The sequence below is a fragment of the Talpa occidentalis genome, unplaced genomic scaffold, assembly GCF_014898055.3.
Source record: "Talpa occidentalis isolate TD23 unplaced genomic scaffold, MPIMG_talOcc4v2.1 talOcc4.13, whole genome shotgun sequence".
NCBI classification, from domain to species: Eukaryota; Metazoa; Chordata; class Mammalia; order Eulipotyphla; family Talpidae; genus Talpa; species Talpa occidentalis.
In genome coordinates this window covers 43,958,321-43,973,424 of record NW_023601322.1, presented here as the reverse complement: position 1 = coordinate 43,973,424, position 15,104 = coordinate 43,958,321, and the positions used below count along the sequence as shown (strand labels likewise).

At 40.7% G+C, this 15,104-nt stretch overlaps 1 protein-coding gene and 1 non-coding gene across 11 annotated transcripts in view; both read left to right on the top strand.

Annotated features, from left to right (window-relative positions):
* Positions 1–15,104, top strand: part of DLGAP1 (DLG associated protein 1) — a 428,837-nt gene that overhangs the window by 301,434 nt on the left and 112,299 nt on the right. The window lies entirely within an intron of this gene.
* Positions 13,435–13,598, top strand: LOC119243878 (U1 spliceosomal RNA). Its single transcript, XR_005124878.2, has one exon. It is a non-coding gene; the product is annotated as a U1 spliceosomal RNA (small nuclear RNA).

Genomic DNA, 15,104 nt, shown 5'->3' with positions numbered 1-15,104 from the left:
ATGCAAGTATCATTTAAATTTTTTTTTATTGAAAATAAATAAATAAAAAATATTTCAACAGTATGGCTAATGATGTTTGCCTTTTACAGTCTTAGAAGTGTTTTCTGAGATAATTGAATACTCCTTAATTATTTGCTTAATGCCCCATTTCGTCTCTGTAATGCTAATCCTTTGTCTAATCCTCATTATTGCTGTTCATTTCTCATGTGGGGAAAGCTGTGACTATATTTATTTCTAGCCACTTAAGTGCTTAATATTTTATCTGTGGTCTTTAGCTGGACTTCAGAACTGAATGCATCATTTATCATCCCAAACAGAGATTTAAAAAAAACAAGTGTTTCTCTCTGAAAGATTTGGAAGTTTTCTAGTCTGAACTTTTCTTCACAGAACCTCAGACTAGGTTTCTATCAAACTATTTCTTTTTATAGGATTATATCAGGACAGTTCCTGTTTATAGATCAATATTTTTAAGTTATATATTATAAAAGGAAACTAAATTGATTTTATATATATATATATCCTTTTCTCATCTGATTTTGGCTAACATCAGCACCTTTGTCATCTTTTTCTTTAAATTTTATTTTTCTTAATTTTTTTAAGATTTATTTATTTATGCATACACGAACTGGGGTGCAGGCCAGAGGTGTGGGGGAGTGAGGGGAGACACCAGAGACAGAGTGGGGAACAGATCAGGCGGATTGACTGAAAAACACTGCTGAGGGGAGCAGCGGGCGAGGCAGGAGAGGTCTGCTGCACCATGTGGGTAGCTCCCTTGCTTAGGATAGAACTCTTGCTGCAGTGGCTACAGATAGCTTCATAGTGCTGCATCTTAAGCCCTTGTGCCACCAGGGAGGCCCCACCTTCGTTGTCTTTTATAAGTATATACACGTAATATGTTTTTTGTCAAAGTTGGAATGCTAATCCTCAATCAAATAATACTCATAAATAATGAAGGATTCACCTAGGAGTTCCATCATATGATTACTTTTCCTAGGGCCCAGTAAGAAGTCCTGTGTTTAAATTCATGCCAGCCCACAAGGAATAAGAATCCAAATTCTGGGCCTCCCCGGTGGCGCAGCGGCTGAGCGCTGGGTTGTGAAGCTGCCCTCAGCCTCTGCAGCGCCGATTCGATCCCTGGCTGCTCCCCGGCCACCGAAGGAGAGTCCCACATGGCGCGCAGACCTCTCCTGCCGCCCCCTGCTCCCCTCAGCAGTGTACTTCGGTCCTTCTGCCTGCTCTGCTCCCGGTTCTGGCTCTGGTGAATTCTCTCACCCTCCCGCACTTCTGACTGTACCCAGTGCTTGTATAAATAAATAAAAATAAATCCTTAAAAAAAAGAATCCAAATTCTGCACCTGAAATGGACTTTGAGTTAAAATACAGTAGCCACATCACTGAAGACTTGCAACAATGATCAAAATAACAACAGCAGTGAAATACCTTATTAGAGAAAAATCAGGACACAAAGCCAGACTTTGTAGAGATATGAGAGGATTGGCCCCAACTTCCTTTTCTCATGTGTCTACTTTGTTGCATATCTAAAATGTATCATCTGGCCTTGGACTTTAAATCTAAAGTTTTTCCCTAAAATATCATGGTCTCCGGGCCTCCCCGGTGGCGTGGAGGTTGAGCGCTGGGTTGCGAAGCTGCCCGCGGCCTCTGCAGCGCCGGTTCGATCCCCGGCTGCTACCCGGCCACCGGAGGAGGGTCCCACATGGCGCGCAGACCTCTCCTGCCGCCGGCTGCTCCCCTCAGCAGTGTACTTCGGTCCTTCTGCCTGCTCTGCTCCCCGCTCTGGCTCTAGTGAATTCTCTCACCCTCCCGTGCTTCTGACTGTACCCAGTGCATGTGTAAACAAACAAACAAACAAAACAAACAAACAAACAAATAAATAAATAAAACATGCCTCTATTAAAAAAAAATAAAATAAAATATCATGGTCTCCTAGTAATAGCATATTCAAGTGGAAAAAAAAAAACCCATGAACCCAAGCAAGAAGTATCTAATTTATCCAGCATTATCAATTTATGTTAATACTCTATATGCCATTCTTGGAGGAAAGAGATAAGCATTTAATTTAGTTATTATCATCTAGCATATAAGGTAATGAGAGGCCAGAATTCTTTGAAGAAGATGATTATAAAAAATACCCCTAAATTAGCTAGATGAAAATGCATACATTGTGCAAAAATGAAAAATGATGTAAATAATATATAAAATTTAAAAATTTTTTTAAAAAGTAGGTTCACCTGAAAACTATATAATGTCATAATGAAATATTACTCAATTAAAAAAAAGCTTATACTGTTAATAAAAAACACTAAGTTTTAAAAATACCTTATATTGTCATTAGCTTTACACAGTGAATATGTGTCTTTCTGTGGAAATGGAAGCATAGTTTTCTCCCTGAAGATCCTGGAAAGAAATTCTTTTCTATTGATACTCTGATCACAAATAAGTATGAAAAATTTCTCTTAACTCTTCAAGACATCATTTTGACCCTGAGAAACCAAATGGGAGGTGGTGGGGACTGGGGGAGTGGTGTTTGGGAGATGAGAAAGCAGTGTTGCTTTCAAATCCATTGACACCTTTTAAAATTTCTCAAATAATACCAATTCATAGCCCCTACCTTGAGGCTAGAAATGGTGGTTGAGTTGAATCCTGGTCCGTTCCATTTTATGCTGAAGACATTTGTGCCCATAAGGTGAGCTGAACTAACCTTTCTTGTTTCATAAAGACAGCCTAGGGGCCTCCCTGGTAGCACAGGGGTAAAAGACGGTGCTATCTAGCTATTGCCAGCCACTCTAGCATGAATTCAATCCAGGCCAGGCAAGGGAGCAACCCACATGGTGCAGCAGATCTCTCCTGACTCACCTGCTGCTCCCCTCAGCAGTGTATTTCAGTGGTTCTGTCTGTTCTGTTCCCATTCTCTGGTGAAACTTCTCACCACCACCCCCTGCACACCTCTGGCTTACACCCCAGTTCTTGTATGCATAAATAAAACTTAAAAAAAAAAGACAGCCTATCCCATATTTTTTCAAACCTCAGCAGTGACCTGTGACTCCAGACTGTTCCATCTTATTGGGATAAGGCCTTTCTAACTTACTCTACTCATCTTTCAGTAAGATTGTGGAAAATCATGGTAGAGTATGTGCAACAAAGACTTCCATTTTTCCTACAGCTCAGTGCAAATGTTAGCATGTTTGTGGAGAAACTTCAATTTTCAATAACGAAGTTTTGAGCATTAAAGAACAGAACGCATCTGACAACAGAATAGAACTCTGTGCTACCTTCTTCTGTCTCAAGCCTGTGGACATCACCACCATCCTTTCTAGGTTGCCACCCATTTGTAGGATCTGGATAAGCCCTGAGGACAGAATTCACTTTGGTTGTTTTTGGTTTCCTTCACAAAATAGAGTGGTGTTTTGGTTTTGTTTTACTCCTTTTCTGCTGTCAAATTCATGTAGAGAAAACAGTTGGGTATCTCGAACCAGTGTGTACTATCATGCTACTAGCCTGCAGCCACCAGAGAACATGAATATTACAGCATCGTCTAGAGATATGAAAGCCACCAAGATTCCACAACTTTTCCTTTAATTTTTTTTAGGATTTATTTATTTGTGCATACAAGAACTGGGGTACAGGCCAGAGGTGTGGGGGGCATGAGAGGATTCACCAGAGACAGAGTGGGGAACAGAGCAGGTAGACTGACAGAAACACACTGCTGAGGGGAGCAGAGGGTGAGTCAGGAGAGGTCTTCTGCGCCATGTGGGTAGCTCCTTGGCTGGGAATGGAACTCATGCAACAGTGGCTGTGGATAACTTCATAGGTTGCATCTTAACCCCTTATACCACCACGGAGACGCAAGATTCCAGAACTTTGACCAAGACCTTCTGTGAAGGACTGCTGTGCTGTCCTCTTAGAAAATAGTTTCAATGTTATTCTCTTGAAAAGTAGCTCAATATCCTAAAAGAAGTCAGAAACCATAATGCCACCTCATGCCCCTCTCAAATAGCCAAAGCAATAAATAGTTTAGGGGCTTTATCTAGCCACCAAAATAAGGTAACTCTGTACTGCGTGATGCATGTGTGTCCTGTAGTTAGCAAAGGCCCAAGTGCAGGCATGACAGCTGCAGGAATTGATGAAAACCGTGTATCACCATCATGTGATCCCTCCTCGTGGGTTGTTCTGTTGTTGTTTTCCTAGTGGTCTGTGATTTCCAGTGAGACTCCTGAAGTCCAGTGCCTCAAATCAGAGCTATGATTTCCAGGAAGTAAAATTTGATGTTAAGTCATACAACAAAATGAATGATAATGTCACACAAGCACTTTTAACCTTGTAGAGACTTCATTCTTTTTTAGGCTGGGAAGGCCTACTAATAGAGGATTAAGGAATAATGATAGAAGAATGAAGGTCAACAAGAGCTTTCTGTGAAAAAAGTAAAAATCCTTTCTGAGAAGGAAATGAGAAACCAACATTCTTTTGCAAAGACATGGGGTCTTGTTAATCAAGAACACAACAATCATAACTTGAGTGTGGACTTCTGTGGTGGCAGCAGCTGTTGTTGTTCATGACCATCCTCTGTGAGCTGGGGATTGCCCCCAACCTGCAGAAAGGCAGGGCACATGCTACACATTTTGATGTATAGCAGAAATTAGTACTCACTCTTTCCTTTGCTGGTGTTCTGATCCATATTTAGGTAGAAAAGAACAGTTTCAAAGACAATTGGAGCTGGAAAAAATCCTGTTCTACATTTTTTATGAAAATTAAGAATGAAATTCTGTGGCATAGTAACCTGTCGGAACATTATAATGTTAATTCTGTCCTGCTTTGATTTCAGATCCTTGCTGGTTTATTTTTTTTTTTAAGATTTATTTATTTGTGCATACAAGAGCTGGGGTACAGGCCAGAGATGCAGGAGGTGAGAGGATTCACCAGAGACAGAGGAGGGAACAGAACAGGCAGACTGACTGAAATACACTGCTGAAGGGAGCAGCGGGCGAGACGGGAGAGGTCTGCTGCACCATGTGGGTTTCTCCTGGCTGGCCAGGGATCGAACTCATGCTGCAGAGACCACTATTGCTTCATAGTGTGGTGCTTAACCCCTTGCGCCACCAGAGAGGCCCAAATCCTTGCTAGTTTTATTAGGAAAAAAATTAAAATGTATTTCTAGCGCATTTATAAAGCAAATATTCAATGTTGTAGGAACTGCAAGAATGATGGCAGTACTACTCTACTCAGTCATGCCTACTGGAAGATAAGACACAAAAAAGAACTATTATATTAGTTAGACACAATGTGTTTTCTTCTATTAAAGGATTAAGTTCACGCCTGAACTATGAGAATATGTAAGCGTGAAGGTGAAGGTCATGAATGTTTATTCTTAAAAATCTATGGGACTTGGGCCTCCCCGGTGGCGCAGCGGTTGAGCCCTGAGTTGCAAAGCTGCCCACAGCCTCTGCAGCGCCAGTTCAACCCCAGCCGCCAGGCGAGGGAGGGTCCTACATGGCATGCAGACCTCTCCTGCTGCCCGCTGCTCCCCTCAGCAGTGTACTTCTTCAGTCTGCCTCTTCTGCTCTCTGCTCTGTCTCTGGTGAATTCTCTTACCCTCCCGCACTTCTGACTGTACCCCAGTGCTTGTATAAATAAATAAATAAATCTTCAAAAAAAAAAAAGAAAAAAGAAAAGAAAATGTTTTCCTTTAAAAAAAAAAATCTATGGGACTTCAGGCCTCCCTGGTGGCATAGGGGTTAAGTCTCAGGCTATCCTACTATCACTACTGAGGCCTGGGTTGGATCCCCAACCAGTAGCTAACCCACATATGATGCAGCAAATCTCTCCTGCTCCCCTCAGCAGTGTATTTCAGTAGATCTGCCTGTTCTGTTCCCCACTCTGTTTCTGGTGAGTCCTCTCACCCCACACCCCTGGCCTATAGCCTAGTTCTTGTATGCATAAATAAATAAAAATAAATCTTTAAAAGAAAAGTCTTTAAAGAAAATCTATGGGGATGGGGGGGCTTCCCTGGTGGCACAAGGGGATAAGCACCGCACTATGAAGCAATCCGCAGCCTCTGCATCACGAGTTTGATCCCCTGCCAGCCAGGAAGCAACCCACATGGTGAAGCAGACCTCTCCTGTCTCACTTGCTGCTCCTCTCAGCGGTGTATTTCAGTCAGTCTGCCTGTGTTCTGTTCCCCACTCTGTCTCTGGTGAATGCTCTCATGCCCCCCACACCTCTGGCCTGTACCCCAGCTCTTATGTGCATAAATAAATAAATCTTAAAAAAAAAAAAATCTATGGGCCTCCCTGGTGGCGCAGCGAGTTGAGCGCCGCACTGTGAAGCTGTCTGCAGCCTCTGCAGCATGGGTTCGATTCCCAGTCAGCCAGGAAGAAACCCATATGGCATATGGCGTGGCAGACCTCTCCTGCCTCTCGCCCACTGCTCCCCTCAGCAGTGTCTTCGGTCCGTCTGCCTGTTCTGTTCTGCTCCCCGCTCTGTCTCTGGTGAATTCTCTCACCCTCCAGCACCTCTGACCTGTACCCCAGTTCTTGGATAGATAAATAAATCTTAAAAAAAAAAAAAACTATGGGACTTCAATAGGTAGGGATACAGAGATACATCCATAAACATATTGAGCAGAAGGAAGTATTTCATTAGGAACAGGGAGGATCTAATTATTAGCCCAAGTGTATATCAAAATAACCAAACCTCAATAAATCTGCCTTCCTAATGTGGAATTTGGTTTGCTCATGATTTGCAGTTCAGGAAGTCAAGAAAAGCATGGGCTAGAGTTGTTATTTGCAACAGATGTTCTTGAAAACAAAAGCACCCTAAGACTCCTTTGCAAAAATTTGTCCAGTTTACTTGGCATTAGGTGACATATACAGGACTCATTTTCCCTTCAACTTCTTTGTTACTTTTGACCATTCCCTTATAATCTTCTTTTGTAATCACACTTTTAGACAAAGACATAGGTCTGTTCAATGGCAATTGTGATTACCATCTCTTTTTTTTTAAGAATTATTTATTTATGCATACAAGAGCTGGGGTACAGGCCAGAGGTACGAGGGTGAGAGGATTCACCAGAGACAGAGTGGGGAACAGATCAGGTAGATCAACTGAAATACACTGCTGAGGGGAGCAGTGGCGAGCCAGGAAATGTCTGCTGTGCCATGTGGGCAGCTCCCTGACTGGGGATCGAACTCGTGCTGCAGCAGCTGAGGACAGCTTCACAGGTTGAGTCTTAACCCCTTGCACCATCAGGGAGGCCCTGATTACCATCTCTCTTGATGTGTTATCTTAAACCAAAAATAAAGTGTGTTGGATTTAATATGAGAAACAAAATACATTAAGAGCCAGATTACTCTTTTTGAAATGGAGACTTTAGGAGGGATCAGAACCAATTGCTCATGTTATGAAAAGGTATAAAGGTGGTGTAAAAAGGCCAGGTATGCCTTTTTAATTAAAACACATGTGCACTCAGTGAGCAAACCGGATATTAATTAGGCTACCACCTTTTACTTCCAGTATTGAATTTCAACATTAATTATATTCGTACCATGTGAAAAGTGCTAAATGAGAACCAAGAAAGGAAGTAAAATGTGTGACCTCTTTACCTCTGATCCAAGGAATTTGGAATGTAGGAGATATCTTGCCTGCACATGAACCCAAATTGAGTTCTTGAACCCAAATTGAGAGATAAGCCAACCCTTTGTCTTTGTCCATGTGGGCTACCATAGCAAAATATGACAGACTGAGTGGCCAATGAACAACAATTTCATTTCTCAATCTTCTGGGAGCAGAGATCGGAGATCAGCATACCCTATATGACTACTTTCTGTGCTGGTGAGGGCCTGCTCCCCATTCATAAACAGCCTCACATGTAATCTCACATGGCAGAAGGGCCAAGGGAGCGCTCTCAGGTCTCTTATATAAGGACACTGGTCACCCCAGTGCCTGGTACCCGGCAGCGTTCAATGAATACAATGATGGGGATGATGGCAGTGTTAGACTTGCTGGCGGTGATAAAAGTGATTGTGGCGGTGTTCTGCTCTTCATCATAACAGCCATTCACAACTAGCAGTAGTTACTACAATATCTACTTACTGCAATAGGTCTCTATTTATGAGTATCCTATAAATAAGGATTTTCCATCAAGTGGCACTTCTAAAGAACAGCAGTATAAGATAACCAATGGAAGTACTGCTCTAGTGGAATCCACCAGCCACAGAGAAATATAAAGAATTATAATGTAGTGTACTGAGAATCAAAACAGACATACGCCAAATGTTCAAGGAATGCAGTAGAGTGGTAGGTTTGTGCCTAAAGATAATTGGAAAAGCTTCATTATAAATGGCAATAAGTTGAACCCAGAAGTGAAAAGAAATTGCTCACATAGAAAATTAGGGAAGGATTTCCAGGCCAACCAGGTAACACATGCAGAAGAGGAGAGGCACAGAAGTACATGGTGTGGTGAGGAAAGAGTGATGCCAAAGAACATGGTACACAGGGGAGGTGATGGAAGAAGAGGTTGGATCTCAACTGAGAATCACCTTAAACTTTATCTTTAGGCAGCAAGTACTATTACATTTTCTTAGGTAGGAAGTAATATGTTATCTTAGAAAAGTTATATGAGGAAAATAAATTAAAGAGGAAAAAGAATGAAGACAGAAAGATCCACTGGAATACAGATAGATTCAAGGAAGAGGACATAGGACTTGCTATGGGGTGTCCATAGGCATGCCATTGGGGAGCAAGAGTAGAAAACAGGTATGAGACCCCACCAGGAAGACAGTGAAGAAGCAGGAGCTACAGAAAAGGGGTGGGCTTGAAGTAGATACCTCCCAGCGTCACTGCATTTAACCTGCCCTGATGTAGGAGGTGAGGCTGCCATAATATTGATAAGCCACTGATATTAAGCCAAGAAAATGAGAACATGATGACTTCAAAAGGAATACAGAATAAGAACTAGTATTTAGTTTCAAGTGATCTCAAAGTCTTATAGATACCTTTGTATTACTTAGTTCTTATTAATTTTTAAGGATAGAAAGGTAGAAGTCCATGAGTAAATTCTTTATTATTATTTTTGCTGCTGCTTCTGCTGTTATTATTCTAGTATTATTGAGAAATAATTGACATATGTCACTATATGTGTTCAAGGCATACAGCATAATGGTTTGATTTACATACATTGTGAAATAACTACCACCACAGGCTCAACTAACATCCATCTTCAAAAACACATATACTTGGTTGTCTCCAGCCCCTGGCAGAGTAAGCAGAGGATCCCTGCTTGTGTTTTAAAGCAGGGATTGTAGTTTAAAGTGGAGAAATGATAGTAGTTTAAAGTGGAGAAATGATAGTAATAACTTATTCCCATGTAACACTGATTTTACTCTTGCAAATTTTTGATAATTTGTGTATCTCTCAAATCATCAATGAGTTGAATAAATGACATTTTTTTGCCCAATAAAAATTCTGGAAAAATCTAGAATCTTCAGAATTTATTATTTTTATTAGAAAAAAAATCAAAACGTTAAATTTCCCAAGCTGCTGACTGAATGTCAAATTCATATTTTTATCCTGAACAAAATATACCTCATTGTAGACAATTCCGAAGACAAAAAACGTCAAATTCATAAATAACAGAAACTGTGAAGGGCTTTGCTGACAACTGGAATGATTTGGATTCTGTAAGTGAAATAGGAGATATTTCTGGGTTTAGCAAATGGATCCTGGTTATTGAAGGATTATTCTTGTTGCTTTGCTGGGAATACACAGTATGGAAGTAAGGATAAAAACACTTACGGTTATTTCTTTAAAACAGATCCTGAAAAATGGAAAATAGAATTACTTCATTAAGACTTACTTTATTAAGACTTACATTCTTTTACAGACTATAGTCCATTATCTATGCATGAGTATGTGTGGGAGAAAATATTTGCTTAGGGTGTTGGTTTTTAGAGAGTTCAAGTTCAAAATCTGATTTTTGCCTTTATGAAGAAAACTTAGTTTCCATAACATGGTTATCATTTCTACTCAACTACAGTCAAGTTGGAAAGCAAGGATTGCCAATTCAAGAGTCAGAGAGAATTAAGAATTCCTGGGCCTCCCCGGTGGCGCAGCGGTTGAGCGCTGGGTTGCGAAGCTGCCTGCGGCCTCTGTGGCGCCGGTTCGATCCCCGGCTGCTCCCCGGCCACCGGAGGAGGGTCCCACATGGCGCGCAGACCTCTCCTGCCGCCCACTGCTCCCCTCAGCAGTGTACTTCGGTCCTTCTGCCTGCTCTGCTCCCCACTCTGGCTCTGGTGAATTCTCTCACCCTCCCGCGCTTCTGACTGTACCCAGTGCATGTATAAACAAAACAAACAAACAAATAAAATAAATAAATAAAGCATGCCTCTATTAAAAAAAAAAAAAAAAAAGAATTCCTCCCCTTACATAACAAGCATTAACTGAGCACATACTGTGTACTAGGCACTGGCTGCTCCTGAGAACACAACAGCAGGCTCTACCCTGATTTCAAAGAGAAGATAATCTGAGACTTTTTTACTTTGAAATGTTTATGTATGGTTACAAGTGCTATAAAGAAAGGGGGGAAAATGAGTATTAGGGTCCAAAATAACCATGAAGTGTGTGCTCAAGGAAAATTGATTGTCTCTTTCCTCAAGGAAATCTTCCTTTGATTCCAGGTGAAGAAACAGCAAAGAGCAAAGGGCAAAGTGAACTAAAAGAAACCTAGTAGAACTGGAACAGAGAGACTGGGGAGGGGGGAGCAGGGAGGAAGAAGACAGTGTGAGAGTGACCCAAGACAAAACAAGTCATGATAATCCAGAATATTGTCCATTATGTAAAGGAGTATGAGAGTTCAGCAAAAACAACAGTAGACTGTCAAAAGCTTTCAGCCAAGGTTCAAACAGCTTAACCTTTCAGATGTTCTTTAAAAAAAAAAAAAAAGCCTAATTACTTGACCTTCATATCAATGACCTTAGTTATGAAAAATTTAATACAGCGACCATTTCACTTACCTGATAGCTGTCAGATACTAATTTCAGGATATGCTTGTTACAAGGATGTATAATCAGAATTGTTATTTACATTTAGAGACATTGGGATAGAAATTATTTAATATTTTCTCCTAAGCATAACTCAGTGTCATGCTTGATTGCACTTGTAGAAATTATGCCCTGAATTTTGGCTTTAGGCTTAGAGAATGAGAGTCAACATTTTTGGAAATCATTTGCCAAATGAAAATGTAAACCTCTTAGATGAATTGCTTTCTTCAGGGAGAATATCTCACTCATGTAAAGATTTAGCTGACAAGTCACAAAAAAGTAATTTGGAGCATAAATGGAAGAAACAGCTGTTCAGGAAGTTATTAGTTGCCAGGTTTGCTTGGTATGCAGTGGAATTCCCAGGAAGCCAGAGTGTGTCCTGCCAGCCCATTCAGCAACTTGATAATTACATGCCTTTCAAAATCTCATTAGAGGGTCCAATTTTATAAGTTTCATCTCCTCTTGAAGAATAATATATATTTCCAGATTCCCACAGGATGTATAATTTTGCACCATTGTTTGTGGCTATTACTCCCATTTATCTCTCTAGTCATCCACTGTATTCCATTTTGTGTAAGCCTTAATATGACTTGCACACATTCAAAATGCCATTCCAAGTTACACTTCAAAAGGCAAAAGGATCTCACTTTATCTTATTTCAAGAATAAGTTTTAGCTTGCTTAATAGTGTCTACTTTTTTCATCATACATATGCAAAAATTTAAAGATGCAGTGCAAACTAAGAAAATATTTAGAGGATTTGGTAATCCTAATACTGTGTTGTCTTATCTTAAAGATTGGAATTGTATGTTTAGTGAATATTTATTTCTATTTAACAAACACTATGTATTATCAGTATTTGTCAGCCAGTGTTCAAAAATGCTCTATAAATATTAACATACCAAATATATGGTAGAACATAGAATGTTCTATTTCTGATTTTTGACAGGTTTAAGTTTGCCACAGTTTCTTAAACAGGATTTCCTGGTGCAACATGCCAAACTAGTTCTGAGGAACAGATTAAAGACTTAGCATAGTGGAGTCCAATGTTTGGCCAAAGTCATATGGGAAAGTATCTGGGAAGTAAAACTTTCCCTCTATCCTCTCAAGTTATTTTACTGAAACCTGTAAATTGAACTGACATAAGATAGATCAACAAGAACAAAGATAGATTCTTATTCATATATATATAGGAGTTCATATATATATTGGAGTTTTGCAAACAATGGTGCAAAATTATACATCCTGTGGGAATCTGAAAATATACATTATTTTTCAAGAGGAGATGAATATATATATTCATAATATATATATATATAAGTTCACATAAAAAGATGACTTGGGGGCCTCCCCGGTGGCGCAGAGGTTGAGCGCTGGGTTGTGAAGCTGCCCGCAGCCTCTGCAGCGCCTGTTCGATCCCTGGCTGCTCCCCGGCCACCGGAGGAGGGTCCCACATGGCAGCGCAGACCTCTCCTGCCGCCCGCTGCTCCGCTCAGCAATGTACTTCGGTCCTTCTGCCTGCTCTGCTCCCTGCTCTGGCTCTAGTGGATTCTCTCACCTGCCCATGCTTCTGACTGTACCCAGTGCTTGTATAAATAAATAAATAAATCTTTCAAAAAAAAAAGATGACTTGGGGGCAGTTATAATATGAGACTTATGTACCAGCTTAATAAAAGGGGAGGGAGAGAAAGCCACTTCCAAGTGACATTTAGCTAAAATAAAGGTACTCTTAGGACAATAGATGAGAGATATGACAGTTCCGTGGCACAGTCTGTTTAGATATGATAACATAAGTTAAAAAAAAAGATATAGTAACATTTCCCTGGTTGCAGAAACTCCTGGGGAGTAAATTTATGACAGTTGAGTTCTTTTGGAAAGCTCTACTTTTAGGTAGGTAAAGGAGTTCAAGGGGAAGGGTGGGGAAGTATATTCTCAAATTTCTGAGCTCAGAATCATTTGATGCCATGGTTGTGTATTCATTCAAGGGAACAGGACTACCCATGACCCCTACTCCTAGTGGCCATTCAGGCACTGCGCTAGCCCTGAGGGTGGAGCTCTGTACTGGAATGAAACAAGGATGGGCCCTCTCAGGCTCCTACATGCCCTCTGACATCCAGTTATGTTAGTCTGCAGGAGTCAGAAATGTGCTTAACTCCATGTTTGCACTGGGGCCAGCCTCAACAATAAGACTAGCACTGGAGAAACCCCCTACCTGGAACATACCTTGTATTGGGAGGTTTTCATAATGTCTCTGAGAATGAATTCAACAAAGAACCTCTTTCAACAATCCAGAATTTTTTTTATTACCCTTAGTCTACCACAGTGAGAAACACACACATGGTAAGTGTTCAATAACAAGTACTTACAGAACCTTTCCGAAGTACCCTACTTGCCTGGCAGGGGAACCAGCAGGATCACAAAGGTGGTTTCCCAGGGCAAGGCTATATCCCATTGCACCTCGGGAATTCTGACCACCGTGATTTCCCTAAATTCGGGAAACTCCACCGCATAATTTGTGGTAGTGGGAACTATATTTGTGCTCTCCCCTGGACCAAAAAAAAAAAGAATTTTTACTAGGTAGAAGAGAGATAGTAACTAGTAGCATCCTCATTTTGACCATGGGAAAAACTGAAATACAGAAAATTTAGTGACTTTTCCAAGATCAAATGCTTGGTAAGTGCTATGGTCAATATTTGTGCATATTCAGTTTGGTTTCAAATTCAAGTTCATAAGAACATAGTGTCCAGCCTTCTTCTTGAAAAGTTTTGTTCTAATTCAATGAAAACATAGCAAATGACTTCAAGAAGCTCTTATCAATATTGTATCTAAAAAGCAATATTTGGGCCTCCTTGGTGGTCTGGGGGTTAAGTCTCAGTGCTATCACCTTTATGATTTCAATCCCCAGCCAGGGAGCTAACCCACATGGCACAGCAGACGTTCTCAGTTTCGCCTGCTGCTCCCCTCAGCAGTGTGTTTCAGTAGATCCACCTGTTCTGCCCCCCATTCTGTCAGGTGAATCCTTTTACTCCCCCCACACACACACAAACACCTCTGGCCTATACCCCGTTTCTTCTATGCAAAACTAAAATAAATAAGAATTAGAAAATTATAAATAAAAAAGTAATCTTGCTAATCATATCAGCCTCTTGACCCATCCTAATTCAACAGATTCTTCAGATCTGGTCATTTCTTCTGTCCTAAGATGATATCCTAAGCAGGCAGAATAACACTGTCCACATTAAACATAAGTGAGGCTAACCCTCGATTCATAATTTAAGTTCCTTTACAGTCTGTCCCTCAATACACATCTATCATTATAAACCCCAGTGTTTCATACTCACTTGTTACTCAGCTCAGGGTTAATGACCTGAAGTCAATTTGCCACAGTATCTGCAACAACCCCAGTCAGAAGCTTTACACTTACTCTTAGAAATATCCATCCCAAAGAAATTTGTAATTGAGTTGCTGAGGGAGCAGGGGTTCATTTAGAGAAGAAGTGGAAGATAGAGTTTGAGTAGCTTCAAAAGTTCCTAGCTTATTAGACTAAAGGTATTTCAGTTTTAGGGTGTTCAGCATTTGGACATGGTGCCTGCACAGTTTCAGGGGGTCAGTGACTCCCGAGTCTCCTCCAAGATCATGTTATCCTCCCTCCAGCTCTGTTACCATATTGACTTTCACTTGAATAAGGTGCATATTTGATCCTTTTGTGAACAGCACATTATATGCAACCAGAAAGCAACACATTTTTGTTGAACACATACCATCTTCCAGGCACTGTGTTGCTCACGGTGGATGCAAAGGTAAATCAGGTATAAGGTCCACTTTCAAGTTTCCAGCAGTGAGATAAGCATGAAGGCTGAATGAGTCATCAAATGCAGAGAAGTCAGGAAAGGTTTTTCAGTGCAGGAGATATTTTGAGCTGGTTCTGATAAATGGAAAAGTGTACCAGCAGCCCCTCCCATGACCATTTATTATTGTATATAATTAAAATTTGACAGATCAGACTGATTTCTAATTAGATTTCCTTTTCGGGCTACTTGAAAATCTCAGGAGAT